Source organism: Epinephelus fuscoguttatus, linkage group LG2, assembly GCF_011397635.1.
Source record: "Epinephelus fuscoguttatus linkage group LG2, E.fuscoguttatus.final_Chr_v1".
Lineage (NCBI taxonomy): Eukaryota > Metazoa > Chordata > Actinopteri > Perciformes > Serranidae > Epinephelus > Epinephelus fuscoguttatus.
The window spans coordinates 6,244,869-6,267,796 of record NC_064753.1 but is presented as its reverse complement, the minus strand read 5'-3'; the positions used below and the strand labels follow the sequence as shown (position 1 = coordinate 6,267,796).

Here is a 22,928-nt window from a genome sequence, read left to right as displayed (position 1 = left end):
ATGGAAGGGGAACAGGACAAGGTGAAAATGTTGACTTGTTTTAGAGTGATCACTGTTGGACTTCTTATACACAGCCCAACAATGTTAAAGCTAACAAAGCTCGCTTCAAAATCTCAAAAACCAGAGATAACCAGAGCTCGAAATACTTTTTTTCTGTGTACATGCACCAGTGCACGTGACGTTTAAAAAAAGCATACACCATTATTTATTTACAAGCACCATTTTGTGTATTTGTCTTGAGTTATCGTCAACTCCACCATGGCAGTGCCCGGATCAGACTCAGACAAATCCAAGATGGATCGCTGGGACACTTTCTTGTTTGAATATGAGGAAATCACCAATGTGTTATGATATAATTCGAGCTGACTTTCCCTTTAAATTTTCTCAAAAACTTTAAAGTAAAATATCTTCAAATTGTGCATGCTCACAGTCAGAGTCATACTGAGCAGGATCACAGTAAATTTTTCAGCAAACCTCTGAAGGAAATAATTTTTCATTTATGAGTTTAAAAATAAGGGCATTTTTAGTGTTACAATATTATTTGAGCTGACTTTTCCTGTACAGTAATGTGCACTGAAAGATTGTATATGATCATAGTCAAGGAACTTCTGGGCAGAAATCTTTTGTACTTTTTAGCAAACCTATAATGAAAATGTTTTTTTTTATCATATTAGGACTTCTTTGTGACATTAACATATAATGTGTAATTAATTACTGCTGAAAAATGAGTGTTTCTTCATCCTTTTTGGCAGCTCCGAATACTGGTAGCATAACAAAAAATAAAGTGCTTCAAGGTCCAAGCAGTAGCAGGCTTGACCACAGTGTTTAATAGGGCTGTCACTTTTTCAAAAAATCAAGGTCAAACAGATTTAAAATGACCCATAATTAGAAATTAGAGCTGTAGTAGGAAGTAGAGCTGAGAAATAAATGGATTGTAAATGAACCTGCATTTGTATAGCGCCTTTCTAGTCTTCCAATCACTCAAAGCGCTTTTACACTACAAGTCATATTCACCCATTCACACACACATTCATACACTGGTGGCCGAGGCTACTATACAAGGTGCCACCTGCTACTCAGTTTTTTTTAACAGACTCACACACCAATGGCAGCATTATCGGGAGCATTGTGGGGTTCAGTATAATGCTCAAGGATACTGCAACTTGAAGACTGGAGGAACCGGGGACTGAACTTCAGTGTTTTCATTGAGAGACAGGCCTGCACTGCGTGACTGAGGAGCCGAAGGAGAGGAGCAAGAGGCGCTTTGCTACTACCCCGGCAAATTTGAAACAAAGTCCCACTCTTTGAGCGTAATGCAGGATCATGCATATGCAGCATCATGGGAGATGGAATCCTCATCGCCAAGAAAACTCAGCCTAACAGCTGTTAGTGGCGCAGTGATGCGAGGAGAGGGATGAAGCGTGTGAGGTTGAGCCACTTGTCAGTTGTCAAAAGACAAGACGTGATTGGTTTGTTTCAATTTACATCCACCCCAACAGTCCTACGTTGTAAACACAGCCAGCATGGTGAGGAGGGGGTTTGTCAACTCGCGTCGCATGTGTCTGTGTAGGAGCCTGAATAAATACTCCATGAAGTATCGGATGACATGGTTTCATCAACGTTATCATAGCTTTTTGGTACACAGCAGCTACCGTTGTTGCAATACGTGTTTGAAACAGTGAGGCGCTAGAGTGCACCATCTGTTTGAATACAATATATGATTTCAACGTTAGTTTAGATTCTGAAAGTAGCAGTAGTGCAATATAAAAAAATAAAACATTAAGTGTAAATGTCACACATTGAAAATGGCACCTGCGAGTATTACACCCTCATGTAATTTATTATCAGTTTATTTTTACTGATGCGTTATTGTGGAGGCAGAATTTGACTGCTGTATTTGTCTGTTGAGGTGGAGCTAATTTTAACTGGTTAATTTGGGAAAGAAGCCACAGTAAACCCACCTACCATGAAACCACAGCCAGAAACCTTCCTTTAACCTGCAATATACCAAATCAGAGCTAACTAGGTTTTGTGGGATTATATACTAGAGGAGTAGAGCTGCAGGTTATACAGGTACCACATGTCGTGCGGTTTATCAAGTGGAAAATTCTTGTTAGAGATGTTTGGTTAAATTGGGATGGAAACTCTGCCAGAAGCCGCCTACACCACTGAACCAAACTTGTTGGGTTACAGAAGCTTGCTAGAGAAGCTTCACAGAGCTTTCCTCAGCTAATTCAACCAACAGTTTAATGTCATGTGATGGAGCTGACAGCACGCCGGTGGATCCTTTCCAGCAGCACAGACTTCAGAGGCCATTTATTCCCTAACTCTAAATAATCTGCTACAGCCGCAGGAGCAAAGGAGGGTGGATCACACAACGCTGCCTCTTTTATCTCATCGGGATCAAAACGCTGCCTCGTATTCCTTCTATTGCCACAATTCTGACCAAGTCGCAGTGCATCCGAAATGACTCCTTTTCATTCAGTTGTGGCAACGTGCATGAGAACACACAAAACACATGCAGAAGGCTCTGTGTCAACAATGTGTAGGTTGTGTTTTTGAAAATAAGGCAGGTCTGATCTAAAGCAAAGCCTTTTTGCAAATGTGCTAAGGGAGAGCGCACCAAAACACAGGGGGATGTGGGAGGTGGCAGTGAGAATCTAGGGTCTAACATAGTTTATAACAGGGAACAGAAGCTCAAATCTCCACCTGTGCATGTTTACATGAGGAGTCTCCAGGAGTGTTCATAGCCCCAGCTGTCTATCTACTGCATCAGAAACAGTCCTGGATGCTTTCCATTGAAAAAGAAACCAGGTGTGCCCTGGTCTTTATCAGGAAATGGACAGTTAAAGACTATAAAACAAGTTGGTCTTCATCCTTGAATGCTCTTTTCTTGTAAAAACCAAACCATACCGATAGATAACACTCGCAACAAGAAGATAAACTGGAGAGCACGGACCTCTACCAAGGCCAAATGCCCTATCTCGCTATGTTAATGCAAGTGAAAACTTCAAAGGTTGACATTTCTGCATCATTAATAGTGTTTTCAGTAAGACTTTGGTAGGCTTTTACAAGGGAAAAGACTTCCAAAATGAGGGCCAGCTGGTTGGTTTAGTAAACTTCTGGTTAACTTTCCCACCTCTGAAAAAGAGCAGCAGCTTTTATGTGTCTCCTACACAGTGAAGGACAGTCCCTACAGGGTTAGTGTTCATACACTATGACACCGCATAGACTCAAAGGATCACGAGCAGGACTGTGGTGATACACCTACACCGTACAGCAATCTCATCATATCAAGACCAGAACTGACCAGGGATCTGTAGTAAAAATGTAATAAAAGCTGTGTCCTTCGTGTGAAACACATTCACATAGCATACAGAGTATAATCACACATTTTTACAGATCTACAAATGTCACAGACTAAATTTGTTGTGTTGTGATTGTGATCTGATACTAATAATACAACTGCATATATCAACTATAACAATAGTGCTACTAATACTTTTCATTGATCATATTATGCATGTATGTCCACTGAAGAGAGGCATGTCCAGATAATTCCAGATAATTCTGTCTGTCTGAACACAGTCCATCAGTGAGACCTGTCTGTGTCTTCGTCCTGTTTTCTCGTTCTGCTGATGAGTTCCGATATGTTTGAACAGATCTGTGGTATCTCTACTACAGCTGACAGCTTTCCAGCAAATATCACTGTTGGTGACATTTTCATTTACAAGCAAGAAAAACCTGCAGACTTTTACCACCTGAAAGCTAATCTCATATCTCAGAGTAGGAGGCGATAATGCTGCAGTACATTATTTTATTATTCAGTCTGACATCATGTTCATGTTAGTTTTAGCTGACAGAGGCTGTGGTAGCTGTCACTTAGAGCAGGTAACTTCACATTTGTCACGTCAAAACATTATGTCAGTACAAGAGTTGTCATTTCAAAAATTTGACTCACAGCTGCAAACATCTCCTACGCAGTGTTTGAGGCCATTTTTTTCTGTCGTTTTTTCCCTGCTCTGCCACAGGAAGAATGATCTAACCTTGAAAGCTCTGATTGGCTCAGTTGCTCTGTCAATGAGCGAAGCAGTGTACGTGTTTGGATCACTAACAATATGTGGACAGAGATTCAGAGTTCTGGAGCAGGCCAGGAAGTAGGGCTGGGTAATATGACTTATAAATAATATCTCAATATTTTTAAGCTGTGCCACAATATACAATCCACACACTGATAATTTCCTATTCTGTCTAAAATAGCACAACTGATTTAACCCTTAGATGTGTATAATCACACCAGTGTGATCATTCTAGTAAACTAATCTGAATTAAGAGGGAACACAGCTTGTGTATGATATTTTAGAGGGCTTTAATTTTGAAATTCAGCACCAGAATATCATGATATTATCTAAGTGACATCCTGAGGTGGTGTTTTGTTATTCTGAAGTGAAACTGGTCTGTGGAAACATTAAGTTTCTCAGTGACAGTGTAAGGTGGTGCACATCATTTTGAAGTCAGATTGAACTGACAGACATTGATTGTATAGAAAACTGTCCATCACACTTTTATTTTGAAGTAAGTTCTTACAGGCTCATACTGTAATACCTACTTTATACACGTAGGGCAAAACAGCATTTAAGATAGTTCTAGAGACTGGGCATTTGGTTTGACTCCTGTGTTCTGCACTGGGTGGTGTTTAAAGTGATGGAATAGATTCATGGTACTGCTACATTTAGCATGCCTGGGTCCAGACCTTTGAATCCACCCACTCCACTGAGTTTGAGTTGACTGGTGAGGCATTGTGATGTGAAACAGACATTTCTCAGTTAAAATGAAAAATAACCAATGAGCACCATGAGAGGACTAATGATTAACCAATCAGCACCATGGGCAGGACTAATGCCCTTGTCAAGATATTGTCAAGCATTGTCAAACTGTGCGCTGGAACCAATGAGGAGTAACAACAACAACAACAACAACGGCAAGAGAGATTAGATAGAGGCTGCTATCGAGGCTGTTTGAAGTTGCCATCTTCTCAGTATCGCCTGACATATTAGTTTGTTTTACTTTGCTCCACTGCACTCTTAGAACCCAAGCAAAACAGGTATGTTGGTATGCCTACACATCTGGGTCTGCTCCATTTCAGTGCGCTAGTCCTGCTTAACACGTAACGCAAAGGCCTGTCTTATCAATCTCCCTTGACTTGATTGTGTATGGGACATGTGGTCGTTGTGATGAAGACGCCACTGTCAGATCTGGCCTATCTGCCAGCTACAAATGTCAAATGGTGTGCAGACTCCGCCTACCTAGTGCACCATGGGCGTAAGCCAATTTGGTAATGGTACAGACCCGGTGGACTTAAAATGACATCAGATTGAGGCAGATATGTTGGTCTCTAGTGACTGGTCAGGGAAAATTGAACACCTTCCCCCCCATTGAAATCAGTTAGAGTGGACACAATGTCAGAGTGAAGAAGGAAACGGAGTGTAATGAGTTGACAATCCTGTCAGATATCAAGCAAACATTTAGCAGCATTAACCAAGAACTCAGGACAATGATGTTAAACCGTCATATGCACATTATTCCTTAGTCTCTGTGACATATTAGGATGATTTTACGACTCTTTGCTTTAGATTTCTTATATATAGCTCCTTTAAGTATACATTCTTTACAAGCAGCCACATTTACTGCTGTACTAATTTGCATGTCTTGATATTGATTTTGAGAAACTCCTTCTCTGAATGAGACTCCATGCTGCTGTGCTTAAACTGCTTCAAGAGCACATTAACAATCTCCACTGCAGCTTCTGTTACTCCTGAACCAGAAAAAAGCAGCGCAGGATTAAACAGAGAAAACCTTGAGAAAAAAAAAACTTAAATTACTTATAAAGCCAATTAACATGGCACCATAATTATCAGATGACCTTTGTGTTTTTTAACGAGTTTACCGCTGAAGCTACAGCACTGAAATCCAATTTTTTTACTTCCTCTCATGTCACATAAACAACACGACTGAATAATCAGAAAACGGGTCACGTCAAAGTCATCGCAAAGGAATCAACAACAAAGAGCCAAAACAGTACGCCCCTGTATCCATGCGCTCCTGAATGTGTCTCACACATAAATTGATACCTGTTATTGTCTCGATACGGCTCATTTTACACTTCACATGCAGTCATTTTCCTCCCTGATGGTAAAACCTTGTCACACTCCCACACACATTCGTTGAGCGGAAGAGACGGGAGTGAGGAGGCAAAGTGTGGCATCTGAAGAAAAAAAGAAAACAGCATTTGTTCCTCACCAGATTCACAGTTGTAAATCCCAGTGTGGGAAAAGTGACGGAGAAGCTGCTCAGTCGCAGTCGATGACTCCAACAGGAACCTCCAGAGAAAATCCAGTCTGTAAATAAATATATACGAACAGGTATAAGATGACAGATACAGCGTGTGACAGGAAGATTACTTGTCAGACAGAATGTATATATAAGATGTCAAATAAAAATCCATTCAAAATAACAAATAGAAAAATGGAGATTTCTGTTGAGAACACAACTGAATATAAAACAAGAAAAGCAACAGAGGATCAATTGAAGTGTCAGTCAAACAGCAGAGAAGGCTGCTCTTTACTTAAGATCTTTTTCTTAAAGTTTGTGTTGTTTTTGTTGCCGTCATTAGCACTCATCACTGTTTCTGCATTGTACGTCACCTGTCAATCAAACACCACAGATGGGGATGTGATGTGTTGAATTTAAGTTTCTACAGCTGGAGGCAACATTTCATAATGGAGCAAAAAACTACTGCAATACAAGCACAGCTCTGTTTATGCACAATTGTGGCTAAAACCACAAGTCACAGTGTCAAGCCAGCAATGACTTAAGACAATAAGTAGCCTAAAATGTTTTTACAGAGTATCATCAACAGCTGCAGTGTTTTGTTGTCTGACTAACCTTCATATTTATGGACTCAAACTGGATTTCCTGCATCATATTTCATCTTCCCACCAGTACTGCAAAACAACATGCCCCTACCAACACAGTCTCTTGTGTTTTTGATATAGTGCTATTTTCAGAACGCCTGCTAACCTATTGGGCTTTTACAGCAGCATTAGCAGCCACTTTTCATTCACAGTATGAGATGGATCTTCTGTGGCTGATTTGATTTGCAAGTGATGTCTGTGGATGGGGGCTGAATGCGCTGTGATTTATCCGAGATATATGTATTAAGGAAACACAACAAGCTGCTGTCATGTACAAGAAGACAGAGGGGCTTTTGGAGATTTTAATACCAAATACAAAGCATTCTGAGAAGTATGCTTGTTAGCTCAGCAAACTTTCTTTGATGCATTTGGTGAACGCTCAGTATGATGATCACTATGATGACATAATCTAAAGGAAATCTTCTTGGCAATAAATCCTATACCATTGGAAAGTCTGTTAAAATGGTGCCACATTTGTAAGGAACGTGCATTTGTGGGATGAGCAGCAGAGCTGAGTATGTGGGTTGCACCCATGAAAAATTTGCCAAATCTTCTCTGCCACTGCCAAACAGCTTTTTTTTTCATCATCAGTGATATTTCCAGCTTTGATTGTGCCACCAAAACATTTGTGCCTAAACATAACCACACGTGAAGCACAGCATTTTTGAAACGTAAAGGAAAAAAAGGGTTCCAACATAACCGCTACATAACAATGTAGTGTTACTTATCTGTGGTTTACAGAAACATACAATGCAAACATGTATTTTGGCATCTAGGTTGCCTTGCTCAAAACCAGCTCCAAAAAAAGATGTTTTTTCTCCAAGACATTTCAACCCCCAACTCTTTGCATATAACCACTTGGTCAGTACACTTTCACATCTACATATGATGTGCTAGGTACACTGGGTGCATCTGTTGTTGAAGTTCTAGGACACTGGGTCAATTTACACTTGTTACATGTCATTGTGTGTTCTGGTTTCAAAGGAAATGTACAGTTTCTGCTCAAAGATGCATACAGTGTTTTTTCGAAAGAAACTTGCAATGTTGGTAAAATACAGCAAACTTAAATTTATTTCATTGTGCATTAAAAGCACATGGTTTGACTCTATATTCATATGGGAAATGAATACCGACCTCCTAGGTGAAAGTCCCGTGTTGTTGGACCCAACCTTCCCCCTCCCCTCACTCACTCAATAGGGATTTTCCAGGTCCTTAAAATATGTTGTTGTCCAGGGGTGTTTCAACTGACGCTGACACTGCTAAACAGCGTATCATACAACTGCAAAAGGATACCTGTTTTTCGTCAATGTCTGACATGGAAATTGTTGACCAAATATCAGTATTTGACAACTTCGGATTGAGACCAAGTTGTTCTCCCCAACACTTTCTCATCCCAAATCATCACAAATCCCTGCTTTGTCAGCAGCCTTTCATGTCAACATTTCATGAGCTAGGTATCCTTTCCACCTATAGCAACTTTCTAGTTCCTTATATCACGTCGTTACCCACAGCGTTTCAACCCAACGATATCTGTCTGCGAATCATACTGTAGCAACAGTTGCTGTCCAGCTGACCAGCGACATATCACAACACCATAAAGGTTTTATCCACCTGCATTACAAACTGAGGCTGCCCTGCGGCGTATCATACCGTCGTGAAAGGGTGGCTTTTGGAGTCAGGTGTCTAACGCTAATATCACTGACATAGCGGCAATATTTGACGACTTAGAATGAGAACAGGCAGTTCTCCCAGTTTGGTGTGGAAGAACTTGATTGGTCGGCACAGAACCTTGCCCTCAACCCCATCCAACACCCTGGGGATGAAATACAATGCTGAGCGTGAGCCCGACTATGGCTGCACAATTAACTAAAATAGTGTCAAAATTGCAATATGGCCAAATCCAGTATCCAGCTGCAAAGTTTGATAAAGGTTAAATGTGTAACAACTTTCCATTATAAATTAAGCATTATGATACTACAGAGATGCCCTGGCAAAAATTGTGTTGAACCTCACTTATGGTCTTGTGGCTGAGAGCAAATCCTGTGGACAATCTGGTGGAAAGACTGAAACCAGAAGAGTGGAGGCAGCTGAAGCAGCACATTAATGTCTATAGAATAGCATTATGCAACTAACACAGATGCATGAATAGGTCACGTGTCCACACACTTTTGGCCATGTAGTGTAGTTTATAAAGTGGCAGCTGGACATTTTTAGCTAACCTGACAGAAGAGCTTTTATTACAGTGACGTAGTTATACACTGAAGAAGAAGCTTCATTGAGCTGGACTGAATCAACTGTGTGATATACAGACTTGCTGAGATAAAAACATGACTGATTGTTACTGTAACTAGTAAAACCTGATTCCAAGTCTGCAAGCAGGGCTCATTATAGTTGACTTCTGGGAAGGTAGCACTTTGAGGTTCTGGGGAGATGGAGGGGGACAGAGAGGCAGATGGGGGGAGTAAAGCAAAAAGGGGGGGGGAAGTCAACCAAAAGAGAATCTGGTCTTTATTTTGTCCTCCTTGGCACTTGCTGCGCTCCATCCAGATGGCAGCTCCTCTCTGCAGCCATACAGAACAGAGGGAGGCGACATGACGCCTGTCAGAAGCCCCACGAAATTCTGCCCCGGAGCCCGATATGAGCCAGAGCCTGTGACAAACCCCCACCCCACATGCCGACAGTCTAATCTGCATCCACATCAAGCAGGGTGTGTGTGCTGGGAGGGGGAGGAGCTGGAGTCATCCTGAACTGCAGGAGGTCCCGGGCTGTTTTTACTGCAGCTGATAGCGGGAGTGCTGCTGTTGTTTGTGTGCTAACAGCCCTCTGATGGCTCCAGGAGAACAGCCAGATTGGCTCGTAGTGTGAAACAACAGCAGCCATTAAAGCTCAATACGACCTGGGGGAGGGAGGGGGCAGCCATCCACGCCGAACACAGCCCTGCCCAGTGTGAGTGTGGGTAATTTCTTTCTTTTTCTTGCTCTTTTTGTCTTACGTGGCAGTAAACAAAATCAGGGGAGAGTCAGATTCATTTACATGCACTCCAGTGATTATTCCTGTCTTCTTACAATAGTAAAGGGATTTCTGAAAGGAGAAGTCTGATTTTCTGAGTTTAACACAGACACATTTGTCACCAATGAGTTCATAGTAAGTCCATATGTCCACTTAAATGGGTTTGCGAGAATACATATGAGTATGGAAGACCAAGAAGAGTGTCATTGTGCCAGCAAAAACATGGGATTAGGATCACCGTGCTTACTTGTACATTTTCTCCAATATATTTGCACAGGTTCCTATCTGCTTTCTCCAGTAAATTGATTTGTGTATGATGTAGCTTTATAAGAAACTTGGTTAGCACAACTGGGGTAAGGGGTTAGAGAAACCTGACTTCCCTGCATAGATTTATCCTGAAGGCAGCTGATTACTCTACCATATACAGTGGCATGCAAAAGTTGGGGCACCCCTAGTCAAACTTTTGCTTACTGAATAGTGAATAGTTAAATGAGTAGAAGATAACCTGATGTCCAAAAGGCATAAAGTTTCAGCACCCCAAGACATTTGATCTCTCAGGACAACTTTTACCTGGGCCTCATACCTTAATTAGCTTGTTAGGGCTCTAACTTGTTCACAACCATCATTACGAAAGAACAGGCTATGCAAATTTCAAATCTTTATAAATACTTTTACTCCTAAAACCTTGTCCCAACAATCAGCAGCCATGAGCTCCTCTAAACAGCTGCCTAGCACTCTGGAAATTTAAATAACTGATGCCCATAAAGCAGGAGAAGGCTATAAGAAGATAGCAAGGTGTTTACAGGTAGCTGTCTCCTCAGTTCATAACGTAATTAAGAAATTACAGTTAACAGGAACCGTGGAGGTCAAGTTGAGGTCTGGAAGACCAAGAAAACTTTCTGAGAGAGCTGCTCATATCAAATCAAACCCCCCATTTGATTGCAAAAGACCTGAAGGAAGATTTATTGGACTCTGGAGTGGTGGTGCACTGTTCTACTGTGCAGATACACCTGTACAAATATGACCTTCACGGAATAGTCATCAGAAGAAATTCAGTGAGAGACAAGTCCTGTGGACTGATGAAGTTACTGTAAAATAGAACTTTTTGGATGCAATGAGCAAAGGTATGTTTGGAGAAAAAAAGGTGCTCAGAAGAACATCTGTCCAGCTGTTAAACACGGATGTGGATCTATCAGGCTTTGGGCTTGTGCTGCAGCCAGTGGCACAAGGAACATTTCACAGGTAGAGGGAGAATGGATTCAATTAAAATACAGCAAACTCATCACAGGATGGCTTCTACAACAGGACAATGATCCTAAACACACCTCTAATCCACAATGGACTACCTCAAGAGGCGCAGGTTGAAGGTGTTGCCGTGGCTCTCACAGTCCCCCGACCTAAACATCACTGAAAATCTGTCGATAGACCTCAAAGAGCAGTGCATGAAGACGGACCAAGAATCTCACAGAGCTAGAAGCCTTTTGCAAGAAAAATGGTTGAAAATCCCCCAAACACCAACTAAAAGACTCATACTCCGACTCAGACTCATGAGATGGTTATGAAAAGTGTTTAGAAGCCGTGATACTTGCCAAAGGGGGCGCTTCTAAGCACCGACCATGCAGAGTGCCCAAAATTTTCCTTTTTATTATTTTGAAACTATAAAAGATTGAAATTAAAAAGTAATCTTGCTTAAAATAATGAAGGAATGTGTCGTCTTTTACTTGCTTATCTATTCACAGTAAACCAAATATTGATGAGGGGTGCCCAAACTTTTGCATGCAACTGTATACATGTAAAAAGGTTTCTATTCTGTTTTTCAGATGAGAGTGTGTGCGGGACAAAGACTTCAGACAGGATAAGTGTTGCTGACAGCGGAGCAGCAGAATAAACAGAAAGAGCAGCAAAGTGAGAGATGCATCCCCCTGTTTAAATAATCGAACACAAAAGCTGACTATGACTTAACCTAGAAGTCAAAATAAGCCAATTTCCACCACTGACATTCACACATACTCATGCTGTAATATAAAATTGTTTTCTCTCTCACTACAGAGCATATTCTCTGAAATACAGAGGACATGGGCCCCTTGGGTCTATCTTTTCTTCTTTGCTTGCAGCTCTGTGGCCCTCCAACAGGTAAAAACTACAACCACGCAGCAGAGCAACCTTTTGGATGTTTTTACAGTCTACATTAAAATAAACAGATCAAATCAATGCATCAAGTAGTTAAAACTATCCAGCTAATTAATGCAATACCACGCAATAAAGCCTACATGTTGTAACCCTCCATACACAACTTTATCATCACTTGTTAAAACTCATCACATGCACAGTGAAGCTGGCAGCAACCACACAATGCAAAGACAGACTCTGTATAGCAGGTAAATAACCCTGTTATGCCCTGCCTATGTGACAACCCCACAGGCTGTAAAAATAATGGACGTTTTTGGACTCCTGTTTTGAAACCTAAAGTTTGGCATTTCAGCCATTGCTATCTTGGTTTTTTGGAGCCAGAAGTGACCATATTTGGGTGACAGGGTGAAGCTGTGGAGTAGCAAGGGGTGGATCTGACTGAGCGGCCAAGTACACTATTGGCAGACAGCCTGTCACTCAAGGCAGCCAACCCTTAACTATACCTAACTTTAAAGGGATAGTTCAACATTTTGGCAAATTCGCCTATTGCCGTAATCCCTATAGTCATATGAGTAGGTACATTACCTTTAATTGTCAGTGCGTGCTGTTCTGAGATCGGTGGGACAGATCTCCCCACTGAAATGGAGGTGAATGGTACAGGTCCCTCTCTCCCTCAAAACTAATCAAATACACCATCAAATGACTCCAAAACGCTCTAGTGGACAACACATTGCTTGCGCATTCCCCACGCTATGAAATATATGATATGATATGCTATGATATATAATTAAGTAACATTACGACACATGAAGCAAATACTCGGAACTACTTTCTTGAGTAAACCACTGGGCGGAGTGACACAGTGCACAGCTGAGACAGTGCCGTTGTTATTGCTTGTAGCCATTTGCGGCATCGTCAGCTGGACGCACCAGAAGGTTTGAGGAAAGTTTACAGTGTGCTGTTGTAAATCATGGTTTACACACGCATTGTAAAAGGTTGCAGTAACAAGCCGAAGACATGGAGCAAAGTGAAGTTTCACGTAGTTCCAACCAGTAATACGGACAGGATGAAACAATGGCTATTTGTGCTGGACATCGACCCCAACACACCTCTGGAAATGGTCTGGAAAATGTTTGTGTGCTCCTGCCATTTTTTACGGAAGGACTACACTGAAAGGATGGAGCGCAGAAGCTCAGGAATGGTTCAATAAACAGACTGCTAGGGAACATTTTATGTTGTTGTTCCCTCAGGAGTTGTGGTGATTTATGAGTGTGGAGTTAGCATGTTCTCCCTGTGTTCCGGTGATTATTTTGAGGCATATTCTATATTTATATTGCACAGGTGTACCTAATAAAGTGGCCATCTTCCTCTGTATATTCTGGCTTCTTCTCAACAAACTCATTGTTTTGATGACGGGAGTAACTGCACTAAACATACGCTGTTTGAAATCAATCCGCCCAGCAAATACTGTATGTCTGGAATGTAGTTCCGGCTCTGCATTTGGCTTCAAAACAAGTCTGTCTCGTAATATTACATTATTATTTCATAGCGTGGTGAATGTGTAAGCTGCAAGTTGTCCACAAGAGCGTTTTGGAGTCATTTGATGGTGTATTTGATTAGTTTTGAGGGAGAGAGGGACCTGTACCGTTCAGCTCCATTTCAGCGGGCATCTCTGCCCCACCAATCTCAGAACAGCACGCACTGACAATTAAAGGTAATGTACCTACTCATATGGCTATAGGGATTACGGCAATAGGTGAATTTGCCAAAATGTCAAACTATCCCTTTAAGCCTTAATAAAATGTAAATGGATGAATTCCATAAAAATTCACCCCTGTACAGTTGTCATGAAAGGGGAAATTAGCTATAGAGATCAAAACAGTTTTTTGTACAAGGCTGTGAACATGTTTATTTCTGCTGTAAAGTTGGGCATTTTAACGTGGGCTTTATGGGGAATGACTGGCTTCTGGAGCCAGCATCAAGTGGTCATTAAAGGAACTGCAGTTTTTGGCACTTCATGACTTCAGTTTTCAGCCCTGATGGTTGCCACAAACATCACAGACAGACCGCTGAAAGTATATCATCACCTAATGGTAAAAAAAACCCAAAAACTTTTACTAAAAGTAACTTCATCACCATCACAAACACAACCGAGAGTCATGCTGGACTGAAAGCCAATTAGCAGTTTTCTGTTGCTACAGAGGAGGTCTGGCAATCAGCACTTTGATGTGCGACTTTTCAAAGCAACATGACACAAATGACAAAGAGGACACATTTTCTGTGCTCAAACTGCAGGTGCACCTGCCTGAAAAGGTTCAAAATAACTGAATATGTCAAGAGGAGCAATCCACACTATCATGGCGGCAGACAGAGAGCAGTCACAAGCAGAAACTAAGAGAACAGAAAGACTCAGTCAATTGACCTGAGTATGAATGCTGATTGTAACCTTTCCCATTACATACAAAGGCAAGATATTAGCAGGTGTTAGTGGGCTTTCTGTGCAGTGGGAAAGAGGCTTTAGATTTCTGCTGCAGAATCTAGAAAATGACACTTTAGAGAAAATTCTGAAACCAAGTTTCTTAATTTAATAAGTCTGTTTAATAATTATTCAGACTCTTTTTGCTTAATTTAAGAAAATAAGAATTTAGGAGTTTAAGATAAATTAAATGATGAGTCAAGACTTTTAGGTGGGAACTCAAAGATGACGCTGTGGTGAATTATCTACTGGGTGATCCCCACCAGCAGCGTTTCTTGAAGTTCTCATTATAGCCTGTTCAGTGTACCATCTCTCTCCTCTGAATACACTGCAGCTCTGATGGGAAAAGAACATTTTTTACATCTCAGCGTGTGAATTCAGTGAGCATCTCTCTCACCTGGACAAACAGACCGAAGCAGTGACATGCTGCAGAAGTGTGTGGTTATACTCTCAGCGTGTTTGATGTGAAAGCAGCAGCAGGCTGCATGTTGGATGTTGGGGGTGAATTTAGGTTTTGAATTCTTGAATTCTCAGTACAGTAGAAACAGCCAAGGACACTGCTGCTGGGTGGAAAACTGAGAGGGAGGAGCTGAGATAAGACAGATTTTTAGATGAGTTTAGGGACTCTGGGAGGGATTCTGGCTTTGGTTGGAAGTGGGGGAGTGCTGAGGGGGGTCGAGGGGGGTTAAAAGCTTCAACTATACTTCTTCTCCTGCTTGGCATACAGATATGAAAGCATAGGAGGGGGTAGCTAGGGTGGATCCTCCTTTCCTTTTTGGGGAGAGGCTCATCAGCACTGACATATATCCAGATTTTCTTCAGGGAGTCTGATGATTTTTTACTGATTTTCACATAGATTTAAGGTTCACTGCTGCTGTCAGAGGACACAAATCAGCATTGTCTCCTCAGGTAATGACGAGGGATCAGAAAATGTTTCAGAAGAGAAAAACTTCAGAGAAAAAGCCAAAGAGCTGCTGAATGTTTGTCCACATTTTACCAACTTTACCTGGATTATTTTTACATTTATATTTTTAATAAAATTTTACTTATAATATTAAAATTGAATATCAATAAATCACTGAAACTGAAATTCCAATACACACTGATCTCATTCTTCCAAGTAAACAAGCATTTTAAATAACCAGTGTAACAGCGGCTTTGATTTTACCACAAAGCTGGTCTCACACACACACACACACACACACACACAGATATCCACTCTGCATGCACGATTAACCCATCGACTCACTCTCTCTGCTGCTTCAGTAGCGGGTGGAGTTGGCAGAGTATTTTGGAGCAAGCGGTGGAGAATAATGAGGTTATCACAGCATCGCTCCACGCTTCATTACACCCCCTCAGCTCCCAGATATCCCAGCTACACTGCTACACTGCTACACCCAGGACTCGCTGACTGAAGCCGAGTCTGATCCCAGGCCTGGCTCCTTGGAGAAGTCACTCAGTTTTATATTTTCATGTCACTGGCTTATTCAGGCTATTGACTGAGGGAGAGCTCTGTTTACAGTCATTTGGCTTTTTAGACCAACTGTAAAACCTTAACAGCCTATATGACTTTCTAGCCTGCTGACAGAAACTACAGTGTATAATTATGGTTTTACAACCTTGACTTTAATACTTTATTTTGCTTATTTTTCTAAATTTGTCACTGTGTATGCACACTATGTGTATTTTTACTTTTAACTACTATGTTGCCATTTTGACCAAAACATATGGTATCACACCAGACTTCCTAGGGAAAAAGACATAAGTTTAAAAAAAAAAAAAAAAAAAAAAAAAAAGCCCATCACAGATTCATGATGAATGTCATGAAATAACCGGCCCAAGTTCACTGGTTCAATTACGTTGCCAAAACTTTCCCCACAGCTGGCCCAAGCTTTACCACAGCTGATCCACAGCTGGCTAACAGCTGGCCAAAGTGCTGCTGCTCAGCCCACTTTAGCCCAATTCCAGACTCTTAGACCTATGCCAAATACGAGACAGATTCGACTCACATCTGTACCTCGGGTGCCAGGACACAGCAGAGTGAAGTGTGAAGATACTGCAGACTATGACTGACGTAAATAGAGCAGCTGAAAGTGTCCTTAAACTGATATTTTCACCTCACACATTGTTTATGTCAGTGTGAACAGAAAGCGTCTCTGTGAATGTGGTATGTCAGACTTAATGTGACACAACCCTCACCTCATTCTTAACAGTCAGATCAGAAATCATGTCACATAAACATTCCAAATATCCATTATGACTCAGCGCTGGCATTTGAGACTGACATAAAACACAAATAAGGTAATACATTTCAATCACAAAAGCTCTCAGTATTTTTTTTTCCAGTTTAATTAAGGGTTTAACTGTCTAATAAGTGTATTGCTGCCACGCCAGGAAAAAAAACTGATCAGTATCAGGTAATAATGTGAATAATTTATTGTCATAACAATATGTTTTTCATATTTTCATGTTATAACAAGAAACTTTCATGTTATAACAATAAATTAGTTATCTCGTGGTAATTAAAAATAATTTGATATTACATAAAACATTTCACTTTATAACCTGAAAATGTATTGTTAAAACATAAAATGTGAAATGTTTTACATTATAACATAATGATGCATCGTTTTAATATGAAACTTGTGTTAAAAATAAGGAATCACTGTGCAGAGATGGATAAGTTGAGGAATATGGATCATTGACACGATTTGATTTGGTTCCAATTCATGCTTGGGTTGAGACATTTTGCTGTTATTGAGCAAGGTGGATGATGTTGTGGTAACTATGTGCACTGTAGGCATACACCAAGAAAGATATTAAAAATTCTCTGTTAAAAAAAAAGCAGGGGTAGGAATGTAGAAACAGCTGTTTTTTACGGAAGTGTATTGCATTCACTTGACAAATTTAAAAAAAAAAAAAATCTGTTTTATTGAGTAATTTTTTTCTGTTTTTTGGTGGGGTTTTTTCTGTCTTTCATGGTTATTTTTTCTGTTTTTTGTGGTAATTTTTTTCTGTTTTTGATGGTATTTTTTTTCTGTTTTTCATGGGGGTTTTTTTGGTTTGTTTTTCGGGGTAATTTTTTCTGTTTTTCTGAGTATTTTTTTCTGAGTTAAGAGAGCAATAGAACAACAGACACTTTCATTCCTTTCTTGAGAGCTCAATATAATGGAAGTAAACATGACCCACTTGTTTAGTTTAATCCAGTTTCATTTTGTTTTGGGTTTGAGACACTGGGAGATACTCTTGTCTTTTAAGTCATATAGATGGTGTTTTCATTAGTTTGTCGACTTTACGCAGGCACATTAAGACTTTGCAGTTGTTCAGATGAAAAGCCCATTCAGATCTGCTGGACATTGCAGTGTTTCTCCAGAATCAGTTGGACACATATGGCAAGCTCCATGGATACAAGATGATGCATCTGAAATGCATTCAGGCTGGCTACGTGGTGACTCAAGAGACGATCACTGACTGATGAAATTACTGCATCCACAGGGCGTGCAGCTGAGGCGCCAGAATCGCCTTCAGCGACGTATGTATCAGAATCAAGGCCCAAACTTTTTGTGGCACGTAGACTTGTCAAGTGAATGCAATACACTTCCCTAGTTTCTAATCAAGAAAGAGACAGAAAAAAATAAAAATAAAACATCCTAAATTATCAAAATAGACAAACTTTTCTTTGTAGAGTCAATAATGTTGCTGTATTTTCCATACCACCATGCAATGTCTATCTCAATAAAATGAGATGTGATGACTGCTGTCTAATACCCTTAATTGCTTAGGATAATGATTGTCTATGCCAAGGAGCAGCTGCAGTTCCTAATACAGTGGCCAGTGAGTGTGTGTGTGTGTGTGTGTGTGTGTGTGCGCAAATATATATACTGATATATCAGTAATAAGTTAATATTAGTTAATATATTGGCCAAACCATTTATCTGGCTAGTTCTTACATCAATGCCTCCGCTTGGCATTATAAACTTAATTCCTGGTTTTATCCTATTTTCTTACCATTACATTTACCTTTTCATTGTACATTTAGCCCACTTGTGAAATATTTCATTTCATATTTTTAACTGTTCTGATTTAACTTAAGTATTTTTAGCTAACATAAGGTTTCTAGTAGCTACATAAAAATCAAGACTAGGTAATAGGCAATGGTCTGCTTTCTGAATGCTAGTAGACTATAGGGGTGCATATGGCTCAGCAGCAGACAAGTGTGCCTTTATGTTTTGTTTGTTTATTTGTTTTTCTCGTGGGTCATGTTTGACATCATGGCCGACCAGACAGGTAAATAAACAGTAGAAAACAGCGTGGAGGCAAGTGGAAATGTTATGGAAAAAATGTTTGACGGAGACGAACAGCGTTTTGTGGCAGCCCATTATTACATCACGCCAGGAAGGGGGAAAAAATCAGTGCGTTCCCCCGGGTGTGATACTTCAATCACTGCCAGTCAAAGCCAATTGGAGCTGGAGCCGATAAATACCTGCGACTACTGCAGAGTCATTTGTCCTGGGAGTGAATGCAGATTGTAACCTTTCCCATTAAATACAAAAGCCTGTTAGTGGGTGTTAGTGGGGGTTTTTGTGCAGTGGGAAAGGGGCTTAAGTCTGCTTTCTTTTCTCTACGCAGACATGGAGATCCAGACTCTGTTAAGAGCTGCTCATTACTGGAAGTTTCATGTTCAACTGACAGATTTTTGGCTTCATTTCCTGGACTTGGTCTCACCTCACAGTTGCTCTCTTGTTTCTCTGCTGAAAAAAAAGAAACTAATAACCGTCCTGGTGTTTACAGACAAACTGAAGCAGCCTGTCACACAGCGATGTTACAGTCACACATCAGTGTGGAAGTGGAACCTGACACACATGCTCCTAACGTGTACACAGGCTTAACACACAAACTGGAAGTAAACATCATTTACACGCTGATTAAACTCGTCAGTCAGCGCTTTGCTCTCTCTCATTTTGATTAAGGAAACGTAAACGGCAGCTCGACAGAACAAGAAGTCACAGATCATCCACACTGAAGCTGGACTGATGACTCTGTGTGAAGATGTCATAGTACAGATGTGTGAACACAGCAGCCACAACCAGTGTTAATTCTGACAGCTGTTTTAGATTTAGTCTTAGTCTTGAGATGAAAGTGCTTTTTAGGTTTAGTCACAATTTAGGCATTTTAATCCTTCATAGTTTTAGTCTGGTTTTAGTTGATAAAAATTCTGCACATTTTAAATGAAGAAAATTATGTTTGCTGTATGTTTTTTCTTTTTTTTTTTTTAAATCTTAAAACTAATCCGGTTGGCTAATTCATATATCAGGTTGTATAAAAAATGTCATTTAGACAATTTCTTCACGCTTAGAAACTGTCATTTCTCCAGCAGTGTTTAACAGGTTTAAGGACTTTATGAGCACACACTTACTGATCATCATTTGAAAAGCTCAACATCTCTCTATTTATGCCCTTTAAAAAACTTTTACACCACAAAAAACTAATCTACAATTAAAATTTGAACCCAGGTCACTGTTAAGAAGTAGAAAAATAATTTCATTAAAGCCTGAATTATTTCATAATCTGCCACGTTAGTCTGGAGGTTTAAACGTGTTATCGTGGAATCGTGTCCTTCCACAGATTTGGTGATTAAAACCAAACTTTCATCTCTGTCAGAGAAAACTGATCTGAGTTCAGACTGTTAACTTGCGGCACTGCTGCACTCACCGATAACTGAGCCTCCTGCCTGTTTAACAGCATCAATCCGTAGACATTCTTGAGACAGTCCATATCTGAGTGGAGTCCTGCAGAGATCAGATGTGAAGACGGACGGCCGATAGCTGCTTATTCGGCAGCTAACGAAACAGAAACACCCTGGTGCAGACTATTTACTGGAGTTTACCAGCCTGTCGCTCATGCGGCATTTGAGGACAACTGCAAGCCCAGCCATTCTCTGCTTTCAACATTTTTTTTTTACTTTTTTTTTCTTTTTTCCCCACATACATTGTGAGAAACACAAAATCGCCAAGAAAACCTGGCAACAAATGCCAGGTATTTACTGCTACTGCTCTACCCCTGACTTCACCACAAGATGAAAAAATAAAAATAAAAATTTGTGCAAAATTGTTTCTAAACCTAAATAACTGATGTCAGTTCATTTTTTTCCCTTCAATTTTGGTTAATGTAAAATTGGTCTCAAACGTTATTCGTGTCATCAACAAAAATGACATGTAGATTTTGTCTTTGTTGTTAGCATCAAGTTCTATTTAAGCTCATCATCGGCTCTTTTTTTGTCCAAGGGTCACTGATGAAAAGTTTTCGTCAATGAAACTAATACCGGCCACAAGTGAATCTATAAAGAACATTTCAATCCAAGGACAATGCAGTGTGCTTTATCCTTGCATTCCGTACATAAAATGAAACGGCAATGAGCAAACACTGCCTCATTGAGTTAGTTTTTAGCCACCTGAAAAAGGCCCACCAGAAAACTGTAGTGAATGCCAACTTTCCAGTATTTTCACCATTTTACCTCAAAGTCAGACAGCCTTTTCCAATGGTGAATTAAGGCCATTATCAAAGCCACCAAACTCCACTGACGAAAACAGCAATATTAGTTAATAGAACACGGAGTTGCTGGTCTACCGTTTGGGCGAACTGATAAAACCCAGAATCCCAACAAACTGTTGTTATCTTGATAAGGAGGAAATGTGACGATAGAGGGCAATACAAACCAGTTCATACACATCCATCATTTGTCCTATTTAATCACATTAACTGCTCTGGTCAGCACATCCTGGTGACTCTACCTTTATTATTTCTTCTGTCTACAACATTGCAGTTGGTGTGTTGCATGACTGTGCTGGCTTGCATATTATAGATATGCCTGGAATAATTACAATATGAGGAGTTCAAGATTCAGGACATCTGAACTGAACTGCCTGGTTGTTATAATTGGATGTTGTGGCAATGATATTAGATTCAGACTACATAGCCTACTGAAAACTATGCCCAGTAATTCAGTCAACACAGTTAATCATTCAGTCTTATTGTGTTTCCTCCAACCATGTCTGCCATCACTTGTTCTGTGTTAAAATATAACTAAAGACAGCACAGGTGTTCACACTAAAATATCCACTGCCATTGTTTCTGTTGCCATAACAACCGCTCCAATATTCAGTAATGGACTGATTAAAACCAAAAGAGGAAGAAGCAACACACTGTCTGTTCTTTAAGCACTCTGTTTTGTGTTTCGAGATCCTTAAAAAACTTTAATTATATAAGGACCATTTTCAGATGCGTCTCCAAAGTCAGAGCTCATTTCTCTCCTTAAAACCTAAATGTTTTCTGCTGCTCAGTCTTTCAGAGTAGAAAACACCTTGGGCAGAGGGAAATCATCCAACATGAAGAAACTGTGATTATACTGCCGATCTCACCAGAATGCATCACATTATGATACACTTCCTGTCAGTCAACAAAAATCTTATTGATGATGAAAAAGAGGTTTAAATGTTCCAAAATGTAATTATACAACGGATAGTTCCAGTCCTTGATTATGATTGGCTGAGCCTTGTTTAATGTCATTGTAAAATACTCTATTAACACACAGCTGTACTCAGTTTCAGTATTATCAATCAATCAAGCAATCAATTTATTTATAAAGCCCAATATCACAAATAACAATTTACTGTGCCATCTGGTCAGCTATACTGTCGTATGGAATGCAGAGCTAAGGGGGGAACCTCCAACTGAAGCCTAAATTATTTATCATCAGCCAGTCAAAAGTAGGCAACACTGTCATTCAATGAATACAAAAGGAACCCACAAAGATGCTGTGTAAGAAACACAGAAAACAAAGTGACAACAGCTCAGGGAAGGTGAGCATAATAGTTGCTGATGGAAGATACAGGATGTCCAACGCATTCATTTATTGGTGACAGCCTGCCACAATTTGATTTCCTATTTTTGGAGCTGGACCATCTATTAGGTGTGCTGTTGGAATAATGTTCAATTATTCATTGGTCCACACTTTTGGGGTGCAGAGCATATAGTATGGGCACAGATGGAGCCGCAGAACATGGGGTGCAGTTTCCTTGCAGCAGCTGCTGCCTTCATCCATTGACCCGATCCGATCAGCTCTGATCAGATCGACTGATCAAAAAATTATAAAGATGAACTCATAAGGACTTCAGCTTGTGCTGCGTTCAAAGACCTGCAAAAACCTCAGAATTTAGGGATGGGACGCAGACTGCTACACAAGGACACTCAAGACAAGAAAAAACGTTGGCTGCATGGTATTAGCTTGTAAATACATGTTTACTCCTGCGCTACTGCTTAAAACATGACCACGTTAAACA

General features: G+C 40.3%; 1 protein-coding gene across 2 annotated transcripts in view; it reads right to left on the bottom strand.

Moving 5' to 3' along the window:
* large2 (LARGE xylosyl- and glucuronyltransferase 2) overlaps window positions 1-22,928 on the bottom strand; it is a 133,759-nt gene that overhangs the window by 77,374 nt on the left and 33,457 nt on the right. For both annotated transcript variants that reach the window (XM_049596542.1, XM_049596560.1), the window contains one exon: window positions 6,301-6,398. The gene's annotated coding sequence lies outside the window, so the exon portion shown is untranslated. The remainder of the gene's footprint in view (window positions 1-6,300; window positions 6,399-22,928) is intronic.